This window comes from Pundamilia nyererei, unplaced genomic scaffold, assembly GCF_000239375.1.
Source record: "Pundamilia nyererei isolate P.nyererei 1_Seehausen unplaced genomic scaffold, PunNye1.0 scaffold00014, whole genome shotgun sequence".
Taxonomy (NCBI): domain Eukaryota; kingdom Metazoa; phylum Chordata; class Actinopteri; order Cichliformes; family Cichlidae; genus Pundamilia; species Pundamilia nyererei.
In genome coordinates this window covers 808,238-821,125 of record NW_005187415.1, presented here as the reverse complement: position 1 = coordinate 821,125, position 12,888 = coordinate 808,238, and the positions used below count along the sequence as shown (strand labels likewise).

The 12,888-nt window shown below is 39.8% G+C and overlaps 1 protein-coding gene across 1 annotated transcript in view; it reads right to left on the bottom strand.

Annotated features, from left to right (window-relative positions):
• Nucleotides 1–10,181, bottom strand: part of tprkb (Tp53rk binding protein) — a 20,383-nt gene extending 10,202 nt beyond the window's left edge. The window contains exon 1 of the mRNA XM_005725100.1: nucleotides 10,163–10,181. The gene's annotated coding sequence lies outside the window, so the exon portion shown is untranslated. The remainder of the gene's footprint in view (nucleotides 1–10,162) is intronic.
• Between the last annotated feature and the right edge of the window lie 2,707 nt (nucleotides 10,182–12,888).

Genomic DNA, 12,888 nt, shown 5'->3' with positions numbered 1-12,888 from the left:
GACTTCACTTTTATGGCGTTTTTACGCTGACGTCAGCCTGTTATGGCGTCATTGTGACGTCGTAGAGTGTTGAAAATCTAAAGAGTGTTTTCTACAGCTTTCCCATACCCTTTCATATAAAATATATTACTTTTTTTTGCTAACAATGAAGGTAAAGGTCAAATGCTTGGCCAGCTTAAGGTCTAATTTATCGCTGCGAAGTTTGACGACGACCCATAAAAAGTTGTGGGTAATATAAAGTTTTTACTGATTTTCCCATTTGGTGTGACTTTGACCTCGACCCGATTTTCAGCAAAATTGAATCAGCTCAAGCTGTTATTGGTATTTACCATCAAACAACAATTGAAAATGATATCTTGAGCAACTGTCGATGCTAGGCTGCTAACAAACAAAAAGCACTTCCCAGAGGACAAATGTGCTGCTCGCAGCAGTCTTTGTCTCACCACAAATCCTCTACGTATATGGAGATTTCAGAATCCTGAGTTTCCTCTACCCGACCAAGCTCCTCATGAGAAATTGTTCAGTCTCTTCTGAGACAGAAACACGAGAATAGCAGGAAATAAAATACACAGAGCTGAGACTTGAATTTGATCACTGAGACGATGTTTTGGTATCGCTGAGGTCTATTTATAAGCCCATCAAGTTTTCCCATTGTGTCCTCTACTTATTCCAAGAACCCATTATTTGTTACAAATAAGAATCAGTGCAGTCAGAGAAAACGTCGGTTCTTTTTCCAGGTGCTAAATTCAAAAAGTATGAAGCAATTAGAGGCAGACCCTGAAGAAGGAGCTATTAGTATTTAAAGTCAAAGGTGAAGACAAGACAGTTTGACACTTGTTGATCTGTTATGGTTACATAAAAAGTTAAAACAACAGTAGAAAATAATTAGAGGGAGAAATAAAGGAAGAAAAAAAATAGGCTTAAACGATCTCATGACTAATTCTTAGACATAAATAAAAACATCTTCTGCCTTTTATTCAACAAGGTCAGCGTGACACAGAGAGGAGTCTGAACATTTTCCATTCCATGCTCACACAAGTACATCACATTTACTGAAGACCTACACTCTGAAAATACAAAGTAAAATGCAACTGAAATAAGTAAGTAAGTAAGTAAGAAAGATACCTTTATTAATCCCACAAGGGGAAATTTCATGTTTATAAGATAAGATAAGATAACCTTTATTAGTCCCACACGTGGGAAATTTGTTTTGTCACAGCAGGAGTGGACACTGCAAAAGTTATGAGGCAAAAATTAGAATACAATAAGAATAAATACAGTACACAACTGTACAGAATAGAATAAAATAAAATACTATATACAGTATAATAAAATAAATATACAATAAGATAAAAATAGAATACAAATACTATATACAACTGAGTAAAAATACAACGATGACAGAAAGGATTATTGCATTATATGTGAAATCAAAGGTTTGTTTATATTAAGATTTAATCATTAACAGACAATAGATGCTCAGTGAAGAGAATTAAATAGGGATGAAATAAAACGAAAAGACAAAACATTCATTTTACTCTGAAAGTCCAAAAAAGGTGGAATCCAAGCAGGTGGAGTTGAGGACACGGGTGGAACCAACTGAACCAACTGGGCTGACAGAGAACGATCAATCAACCTCACTGGCGTGAACCTATAAGGTAGTACAACTCAACAAAGAAAGCATTAAAGCGCCAAACACAGTTAACACTGGACATACATATGATGGGATATTAACTTGCTGCTTGGTTTGCATCCGTCGCATCGCTTGGGTGTGACAAATGAATCGTGGCCTCCTTAATCTGTGGCTCTATTAGGCATTTGAGGGGCAGATGGAGGGTCTGTACATCGCTGCTGGGTGTGGATGGCTGTGGTTTCTGATGAGTGGGCTTGATGATGTAAAGCCTCCAGTGGTAAACGTGCTGTGGTCAGAAATGAGTCACCAGAGTTTTCTGGCGTGTGCTGTTCATCTCTGCTGCATGGTGGCGGGGGGAGGTCGTGATCCACTCTGCATCCCTCCTCACAGCCTCAGTGTGTCAAAGTATCTCTGAGAAGATTTTTCTGTTTCATCCTCATCACTGCTTTTTTTTTCTTGAGCTCTCTGTCTGTCTCTGCATTCGTGCTTCCACGCTTCCACTTAATGCTCTCAGGTGATTTTCTATTTCAACAAACTCATCTCTCTGCACTCTTATCTCTTTTATTCCAGCTGCATTAGCTGTCTTAATGTTCCTTCTTGCGGGAAGCCAAAATGTTTTCCCTAAACATGCATAACACTCATGGATCCTTCTTCATGCTTTTCCTTCACCACATTTGGAGACATGAATTCCACCACTTTGGAGCTGGGGATCGGTCCGCCGGGGCCTCACTCTACGCCACCGCCTGGCACACAATGCAATACGGCGCCTCTTGTGAGTGTTGGGCCTGACCAGTCGGGCCCATGGACTAAGGCTCAGCCACCAGACGCTCGCCCTCGGGCACCCTACTTTGGCCTGGCTCCAGGGTGGGGCCTCGGTCACCTTATCCTGGGCAGGGTGAACCGTTTCCTTGATGTTCTACTCATAGGGGTCTTCTGAATCGCTCTCTCTCTGGTCCCCCACCCAGGACCAATATGCCATGGGAGACCCTACTAGGAGGCAGAATCCCTGGACAATTTAGCCCCTGGGATCCCTGGGACACGCTGGGAGGAGGCCCTGGGGCAGAACCAGGACATGCTGGAGAGATTATATCCCTCGGCTGGCTTGGGAACGCCTTGTTGTCCCCAGGACAAGCTGGAGAAGGTGGCTAGGGAGAGGAAGGTCTGGGCTTCCCTGCTTAGGCTGGTGCCCCTGCTCATGGATGTGAGCACAGGGAAAGAATCATATTCCTGTTTTCTTTCTGTTTTTCTCTCTTTTTTGCCTTTTTTGTTTTTTTAAGTTAGAACTCTAACCATTTGTGCATCAACGTGGTGCATTAGCTGGATATCCCAGTGTAGGTGGTTTGGGGTCCAAGAGGTTGGCTCTCTTCGTGTTTTACCATCTCAGACCACAGATCCCGTCAGCCATCGAATCCCACTTCTCTGACACCAAGCTTGTTGTGGAAATTAAGATACACACAACCAGGTGGTCTTTGTGAGTTTTATTTGCTTTGTAAACGGGTCAAACAACAGTACAGACAGCATTCGTTACCCTGAGGCACTGTAACCATGGACTATTTATAGAGAAACAAACGCCGGATAATAAAAGAAAACTCTGAGATCAACATGCAGTCTGTCTGAAAGTTTACACAGAGAGGGAAGAACACAATATGGAGCCTTTCATCCGATAAGGTCAGCTTGACATTTTCTGCTATGTGTTCCTTTTTGATTCTCCTAATTACATATATGCTAGACATGCAATAGTAATGACAGCAGTTTATTACTTTCCTTCACAGTCTTCTTTACATTTATGAGTCTGGAAGGATGCGGTTGTAAACTGCCAAATGACTACATGGTAAAGACACAGAAATGTTAGAGTGGCCACTGTCACCGGAAATATCTCAAAGACATTCTGGAGGATTATCATCACCCTTACAGCGGATGGTTACCAAGAGACGTTTCCCTTTTCCACTCTGCTTGCTGTGGGGAGAGCACGGAGATTCAATGGGACTGAATTAGGAATAACAACCTAAAATTCTGGGGTGTTTTTTTGTTAGTGGTGATGTGATGAAGAAACACAGCTGACGGTGTGATTGAATTCTTGTCAGACAAGCAGTAAGTGGCAAGAGAGCCAAAATATCTAACTCATTCCTCCTTAGAAACAGCTCAAGGTAGCTAATGCCTACATTCCCACATTATCCTATCATTTCTTGTTTTAATCATCCCATAATCTGGAGATATTAGGCTTACTTTTGCAGTGATTGCCATCTAATTAGCTCCTTCTGTGGATTGAAAAGCACATTACTGGAAACGTGTGTAAGTTTTCTTGAGATTGTGACTTAATTAGAGAGCTAATAGCATTTACTCGTGTCTAGAAGGGTCTTAGAATACACATCCTTCATGACCAGCGACCCATCTCACAGTTTTAAAGCCATCTGGATCAGGACCAAATTTCCGTGGGTCCACCTTCTCTAACAAGTTTCATGAAATTCGCCTTGGCAGTTTGTGCGTTACTAATTGACAACCAAACAAACGGCACTGAAACCGTACCTCTGCCTCGGCTCGCACGCTGGCACACTTGGAGCACAGGAGGCACAAAGAAACAGATGGAGTTACAGAGGACACCATATGCTACCACGTTGTGAAGGAGCACAGGCACGTCTCCGTTCTCTCACAGTGGAAACCGTGCCGTGAAACTTTGCTGTTTAAATGTATAGGTGCATTGCAAATTAATCTCAGAGTAGGACAACAGCAAGGCTGAGACTGGATGGCAGCTGTGTCGGGCTCTACTGTTGCTAAAGCCTAGATTTTTGGCACGCCACCATTTGCTTGTTATCGCTTATATAAAGGCCAGATGATGCTGGGGAGAACGCCATTATTGCGAGTAAAGAGGTAAAAAAGAAAAGTAATGAAACCTTTTGGGATCACTGCTAACGCTAAAATAACTTGACAGTGAAATAAAAAGACGATTTCTCAGTTTTTTTGTGATGAACGTCAAACTGCTCAAAAAGTTGACCAAACATAAAACAACTCTCATAAATCCCTTTCACTAGGTCCGTTCCTTCTAGAATTAAGTGATTCTTCCAACAGCAAATTTGGTTATTATGAAGGTTTTGAGGTAATCATGTACCCGTTTGTGCACCGCAGTATAAAGATGGACATGGAAACCTATGACATCATCCACTGGTTTTGAAATTTGAGCCTAGAGAGCAGTCAGGATCTTTCAAATCCTGTACAGAGTATAGAGAGTGTACAGCATGGATGGCAAACTTATTTTAGATCGTGGGCTACATACAGCTCACTCTGATCTTAAGTTGTTTGGACGTGTAAAATTCTGCTTTATGTCATTTTATGATGTTTAACTGCACAATTAGTCCCTGAGATGTCTTAATACAAGATAAATAAGTTTTAACTGCACATCTTAGTTTTTTCTATATGATAAATTAGTAAAATTATAGAAAAAGTTCTGGCAGTTCACTGCCCAGGCTGTGCCGTACTTATTCAACATGACGTATTTGGTTCAAAGGAATTTCTAAGTAGACGCTGAAAACACTGTCAGTCTGGCAGAGGCAGAGTGTATGGAGTGGTGAAGTGGCCCAAAATGCAGACACGTAGAACAAAACTTGAATGTTAACAGAAAGCGAGACGTTTATTAAGGCTGGTAAAAACTTTACAAAACAAAAGGCAGAGGTGACGCTAAACAATAACCTAAACTGGGGAAACTACAGCTAAACATAAAGAACCAAAACATGAAACCTGACGTGGATACAAAGATACCTGGAGCATGGAAACATGGCACAAAGGACAACCTGACAAAGACTGAATAAGAAAACACAAACTGAATACACACAGGAGGATAACGAGGGGATGGGGAACAGGTGGGAACACAGCTGGGACAAAATCAGACCTAACAAGACAAGGGAAAGCAAAATTAGACACACTGCACATAAGACAAGGACTTTCACAATAAAACAGGAAACAGAATGGAAAGCAGACACGACAACACGAACTTGACAACATAAGACACGCAGGGGTAGAAAACACAAAGGGAATCTAATAAACAAATGAACTTAGCTAACCTGAAGAACTTAAACATAAACATCTAAATAAACTAAAACTTAAAATACTGGGTCAACAGACCCAGGAACGTGACAAGAACATTAACCTTTCTGTCATGTAACTGTTTATTCATTACTTAACTAATTTGGTGTAGCATGAATGGCTGTGGGGGAGGTCTTTATCAGCAGGAAAAGCCCTAAAACGTATAAAAATTAAGTCCTTCATATTTTCCAAAGCTGCCCAGTGGGCCATTTGGTCTTAGAGCTGAAAGCTGAGAATGTTTTCAAGAAACTTGAAGATATCCAGTTGCTTTTCTTTCCAAGCTCCTAAGATGATTGGACTAGAGTGAGAACAACAGAATGGAAGTAATGAAAAAAGCAGATTAGCAGCTTAAATACCCGGAAATGCAGGCAAAAGAGTGAATACTGCACTTTGTTTATTGCCCTTACATGTACTCTTTATTGTGTTAGACAGGTGACATAATACACATCCTACTTAATGCTAGACGTTGCAAAATGCAACTCTTCAGTTTCATTTTGCAACGTCTAGAGTTCCTGTGAACTCTAAACTCTACTGTGAGTGGAAATATCTTTCTAAATCCAGCCAACAAACAACAATCATTATATCACAAATGATATGAATGAAGGCAGTCTGTGTGTGACTAAGACTTACTGGTTAATGAGTCTCCTAGCACGCCTTAAAATGGGCTGTCAGCTGCTCCAATCAATCCAGTCCAGGGACAAATTTAAAGGTGGCCAAGTGGGGGCCAACTGCCCCACTGCTGCCAACTTTTTTGTCCTTAAAATATTTGTAAAAACCAACTTCTTGTTTGTCCAAAAGCTTCTTATAGTCTTTGTTTTCTTAGACGGGATGATACATTAAATAATTATAAGTATTTTGTCGATTCACTTTACATATAGGAGATTTCCACACACTTAACTGAAGAGATTTGTGCCACCCTGGCTAGACCTCTTGTCCCTCATTTGGCCTCCCATGTAAGATTTTCTAGATCCACCACTGGATTGCAATCACACTTTATATCTCTAATATTTACATAATTTTTTGGAATTTATCTCAATGATTTAGAAGGGAAGAGCTTAGCAAAACAGGCCACAATGAATTATGCAAACCATTTAAAGACTTAGCATTTGTGAATGCTGCTGGAAGACGCCTCTGCACCTGCATCGCATTTAGTCCTAAGCTTTGGAAGGAAACTGTGCTTGCACCGAGAAGAGTGTTGGTGTGCCCTGTTCACTCTGCAGCTGGAAAAGTGTTGTATTCTGTTTCTCTATTAATGTATCCATATTTAGAATGAGACTTCTCCGTCTCAAGGCTCAGCCTGCCTATGAAGTGGTTAGACCGGTGGAGACCCAGCAATGTCATTCTGATGGAGAGGCACTGAGCAAAAGGGTGAAATAGCAACACATCAGAACTCATTTGAAGTACACTCAGGTAAAAGTAGCTCTCAGTGGAAGCAGCTATTTGCTTACACTGCTAAATAAAAACTCACTTAAACATTACATATGCTGCAGGAAAATTATTCTATATTGCAAAAGCTTATTAAAACTCTATAACAGGCACAGAGCGCATGAACCTGAACACATCAGCTACAGTACGTGCCGTCTCTTTGCACCTTTAAAAAAAACAATTAAAGCACATGAAGAAACTGTTCTATTTATATAAGAACGGTGGGAGTTCAGTGGGCGGAGCGGCCAAAGCATGTGTTTTGTTTTATTAGAGGCACGCAGTAATTATGCAACCTGCCCACATTCATATGAGTGGCGTGACGTCTGGAGAAAGTTTGATGTCCTGTGAGGGACGCGTGGGAGGCGCTCAGGGTCATCTGGAGCCGTCCTGATGGCTTCACGTTTGCAAAAATGCAGCTTCGCCGTAAATATCGCACTGAACACCTGACTGTCCTCCTCTTTTTTAATTTTCTGAAGGATATTTAAATGAGATCCAACTTTAGCTCTGTCTCTGTGCCAGGTTGCTAAGCTACAGCCTGTGTCAGGAAGTGACAGGCGAACATAATTACGACCCTGGTTGACAGACATCGACCACAGTGTTCATTAGACATACTCAAGCATTAAGACATCAAGTCTTTTTAAAGGACAAAATCCTGACACGACCTTTTGTATCAACTAATTACCACATTATCATTTGGTGATTAAGTATTTAGACAGTTAAAGACAAAGGAGTTGGCTCTGGTTTGATGTATGGATGGAGTTTTGTGGCACCACCATCCAGAAATATTGCATTTTACTGTATTTTGTACAAATAAATATATAAAAGCGTTATAATGGGTTTACTGCCACGCTTCTCAATTTCTTAGACGTGTCCTCGTCTGAATTCATGGTCTTGATGTTTTGCTCCGTTGCTGCTAATGAGCTGATTGTGTATGTCGAGTGTTGTTTCCTTGCAGTCAGCATTGCGATGTGCTCTCGCTCTGTCTCATTCTCTCTCCATGCTGCCCTCGCTTTGACTGACAGTGATATTAGCACCTTTTCTTCTCTCTGCCTCTCTTCAGCCTTCAATCATCGCATCTCTTCCTTTGACCTCAAGAGATGCTGGCAAAATAAAGCTATTTGTAGCGGGCAACAGGCGATGTGCAGGAAAATAGATACAAATGATTTGTACTACTCAGAAATATTCACCTGATTTGGAAACAATCAAATCGTAATGTGGAAAATGGTTTTGTCAGAAAACAATAGCTTAGGAAGCTGTTGAAGTCCTGTACCCAGGACTGAGCGTAAACGTAGAGATCGTGCTGTTGCTGTAGCAGCTCCAAAACTGTGGAACGATCTCCCTTCAGAGATTAGACAGGCTTCTTCCCTACAGGTTTTTAAATCACTCTTTACCCCGGCCTTTGACACCACGTGAGATCTTGGTTTTATTTTTAGTTTTATTTTAGTTGTTTTTAGTTGATTCTATGCTGTTTTATCTTGTTTATTAATATAGGGCTGTTTTTATTTTTTTATGTATTATGTGTTTTATTTATTTATTTTTGCTGTTTTCTGTTATTCTATTGTTTTTAACTTATTTTCTGTACAGCACTTTGGTTCTGTGCTGGGTATTTTAAAGTGCTTTATAAATAAAATTGGATTGGATTGGACAGCCTCCACTGTGTTTTGGTTTTTTTGCCTCTTTTCACTAGCACCTACTCGGCTCAACTCAACTTGACTTGGTTTCGGTCATTTTTTGTCACAGCTCAACAGCCTTTGTGTTTAAGGAAACTGACCCAAATGCAGACACTGAAGGAGACAAAAACAAGGCAAAGGCAAACAGGGGCAAGAGCTAACTGAAAACTAAAAAACTAAGAAATCTGTGACAAGACTGAGGTAACTATGAAAAACTATGAAACAACTATAGCGACTATGGCGACTACTAGGACATGATGTGGAGGGAAAATACACAGATGACCTGACTGAATGAAAGACAGAGACTAAATATACACAGGAGTTGATCGGGGGAAGTGGAAACACATGGGGAAACAGCTGACACACAAGGGGACATAGAAACTAAACTAGAATAACACCCAACTAAATCCTAACTGATAACACCAACACAAGAAACAAAAATACAAATTCATGTTTCATGAAGGAGTCGCTCCCATGAGTCATTCAGTGATTCACTCTTTGACAAATCAGTGCCATGCAGCCTGCTGACATCACATTTTCAGCTCGAATCAGCTCACTTGGAACCCTGGTCCACCAGGAACAAAACAAAAGTACCTGGGTACAGGTGTAAAAGAAAACCCTAAAAACAGAGTGGAGTCGAGTAATAGTAACAGTGTGGAAAAGTGTTTAGAGAGGGTTGTAGACACTTAGTAATGTATTGCTCTCCTGACCATCTCCATACATACTAAAAACAATTTGAATAAAAAAAGCTCAAATTAGGATTCATGACTCCATAAAACCTGCCGTTTCAACTCAAGAACTAGGAACAAATTATGCGTTTTTGATCATTTTTGCTATTTTTAATTATGTAGACACAAAACTGGTTCATCCCTTGAATCTTTTTTAAACTTGAATGACAAATCAAACTAATAAATAAAACAAACAAAAAAAAACAAACAAAAAATCCAAAACATTCCTTTGAAAATATTCAGGTACAAGTACTTCTGTTGAGGATTTAATGCAAAACTTCAGTAATGGATTAATATAACATTGGATAATTTGAAGAATTTGTTGGACTGGAGTCACCTGTTGTACTTTGTTCCAGAAGAGTTAAAAATCATCTCAATCCCAAGATGTAATCAATAAATACACTAATTTACGGTGGCCCTGAGAGGCCAAACGGACTGTAACTTAAGAAAACACCAGCAATAAGAAAAACGCTGGAAAAGCACACAAAACACAACGGAAATAGGAAAAAACAGATTTTCCAAAAGCACGGACCAGTTGCAGGAACCAAAACATGGTAGGCGTGTTTTATCATGATTCATATAATACTGATGACGGATTTTAAGGCTAATAGGTAGGCTAACACACTTACCTTTCATCTTTTCTTTCCTCATAAAACCGATCGATCCTCCACTTCTTTTAAGTGTCTCCCAGCGCAATTCTTAGCATATTTTGGTTCCTGCAACTGGTCCGTCGGGTTATTGTCTCCCCAGAAACACTTCCCTTGTGCTTTTGGAAATCTGTTTTTTCCTATTTCCGTTGTGTTTTGTGTGCTTTTGCAGCGTTTTTCTGGTGTTTTCTTAAGCTGCAGTCCGTTTGGCCTCTCAGGGCCACCGTACTAATTAGCTGTATTTTGAAGTTCATTAAAAGCATAATCCCTTGATGAATAAGTAACACGATGTATATACTGAAAAAATGTTTATCTTTTAATTTGGCCAGACTGTGGGCGCAACAGTAGCATTTAAACAGACATCATTTCTTTGAATTCTTTCCGTCAATCTGGCTGTCCATCAGATTTTAACCTGTTAAATCAAAAACACTGATTTTTTCCCCCCCTCTCATTTCATCTTTCACACATAAATATTGAAACTTCATCTGCGCTATATAATTTGACTTCACTTCATGCAGCCAACCCACAATTTCAGCCCTGATTTTTCCGCAGGCCAAATGTGAAGCCAACTGAGTGAATTTGTTTTGCAAATATATGCAAATACGGTCTGTAATAAGGAGAATCCATCAGCTAATTTTGTCCGCTTTCTAAATTTACGAGTGCATTTATGGCTGGGGAATAGATGGGCCTACACCTGACATCTATCTCATATACACAAGAGGGTTGATGATGATTGAGTGGGGCGTCTGTGGATAGCAGAGACGCCGTGTGCATGCTTGATTATATCTGTCACCATCAGCCAGCTTTATTATCAGCATAACGCTGACATATTTACAGTGGATGTCTTACTTTAATTTGCCCAAGACAAGCCATTTTAAAATGTCAGGGATGTGTGCAAGTGTCATCCATCTCTGTTGTACCTACAGGTATTCACTTTTTTGTTCTATGTCCTGCTCAGTCATTTCTCACAAGTCCCAGAATGCCTTTTAACAATCCCAAGAGGGAGGGAGAGCAGTTAATATGACAGCACACAGTGAGATATCGTCTGTCAGCTATGAACTTTTATTTTATCCATGATAATTAATTTTTATACTTGGTCTCACTTTTAAAAAATTTTATTTATTTATTTTTGCTTAAAAATTATGAACACCGATGTATGCTATGTGTCCATATGACACAACATTGTCTGCTCATCTGTACTGATTATTACTTTATAATTTCAGTGTTAACACCTTCTGTGCTGCTCCTCAAGGAGATAATTGGTAATGAATCTATTGTGATTGCTTTATCTGATAGAACATGCTGTTTACCAAAGCGGTAGACCAGAAGGTGACAGCCTGCCAATATACAGACTGTTATATGCCTGATAATCGTCCCAGCACAAATGCAAAGTTAATGGAGGTTTAAGTGAACGAATAATGTTAATCAGGCACAAGAATAGCAAAGTTGCCATGCAAACAGCAGCTCACATGTACGTCCACGTGAATGCAAAGCGAATGCAGCGATTACATAGTTGTTGGATGGAAAGACAGTGAGCAAAGCTGGATCAGCATCAGTGGATTTTGCTCCAAGACATGATAAACAGAGAAGTTTTTTGAAAAAGGGTCAAACAATGCTAAACTCTCTTGATGCTTTGAAGCTAATTTGTTTTTAGCCAATCAGTATTATTGTAGATTTTATTATTGTCTGTGCAACCAGCTACCAACAGATACCGCTTTAGAGATTTGTGAATGCAAAGTAGTCATGTAGTGTCTTTATCGTCAAAATAAATGCAAACAAACAATATTGTGTTGTAAAAAAAGTTGCAGAATTTGTGCATCTTGCAAGGTACAAGTAGTTGCTATGCTACAGACACATAGAAATGACTGGAGACTGCAGCACAACCACAATGACGGAAACTATGTGAATAAATCCCCGTCTTCAAAGTGGTTGCTTTACTTTGTTGTTAGCAAAGAAATGAGATCAAGCTGACGATTAGATGCAGTTTATTTGTGGTAATACTATATTGAACTGCTATTAATTGGTAAACATTGCAAATCTATTACTGTGTGTTGCAAACCTGTCACCATTTATGTACAAGAAATTCACATTAAACAGAAGTTCACATTAGCTATAACTTTATGAATTTGAAACAGGAATTCATAAAGTCAATGACAATTAGCTTTTATAAAGGAATCTCACCAATTGATTTCCAATTGGGAACCAGTGGAGTCGGTTCCCTACTGCAAAGACAATCTAGTTTGCAATGTGTCTGCATTTATAAGTTAGACGCTGAAGCTCCAGCAATGCTTTATTGCTCTTCTTTCACCAGTGTATTTGACCAATAACTTATAGCTTAAGCCTAAAGCACTTCAACCTCTCAAGACTTTATTTTCTTCTCTGTGCACCTTGGAAGTAGGTGGACAGAGAAGAAGTAGGTGTTTAAAAACCAGATGAAAACCTCCCTTGGTCACTGCGCATCCATTCATCCTATTTTTATTCTAGTGTGACTGAGCCATTAGCTAGCTATTAGCATAAAGGTTGAAAACAGTGTGGAAACCTTGGGTTTCACTGTAGTAAAGCTAGTAAAAAAGTAAAATTCAGTACTCTGAAATACTCTTTGTGCCCTCAGAGTGTTAACTAGTGAACATTAAAAGGGTTACAATGGCAGATGTGTGAGCCCTAAGACTTTTATTAGTGTAATGGGTGCAAAAAAGGAAAAAGAAAAA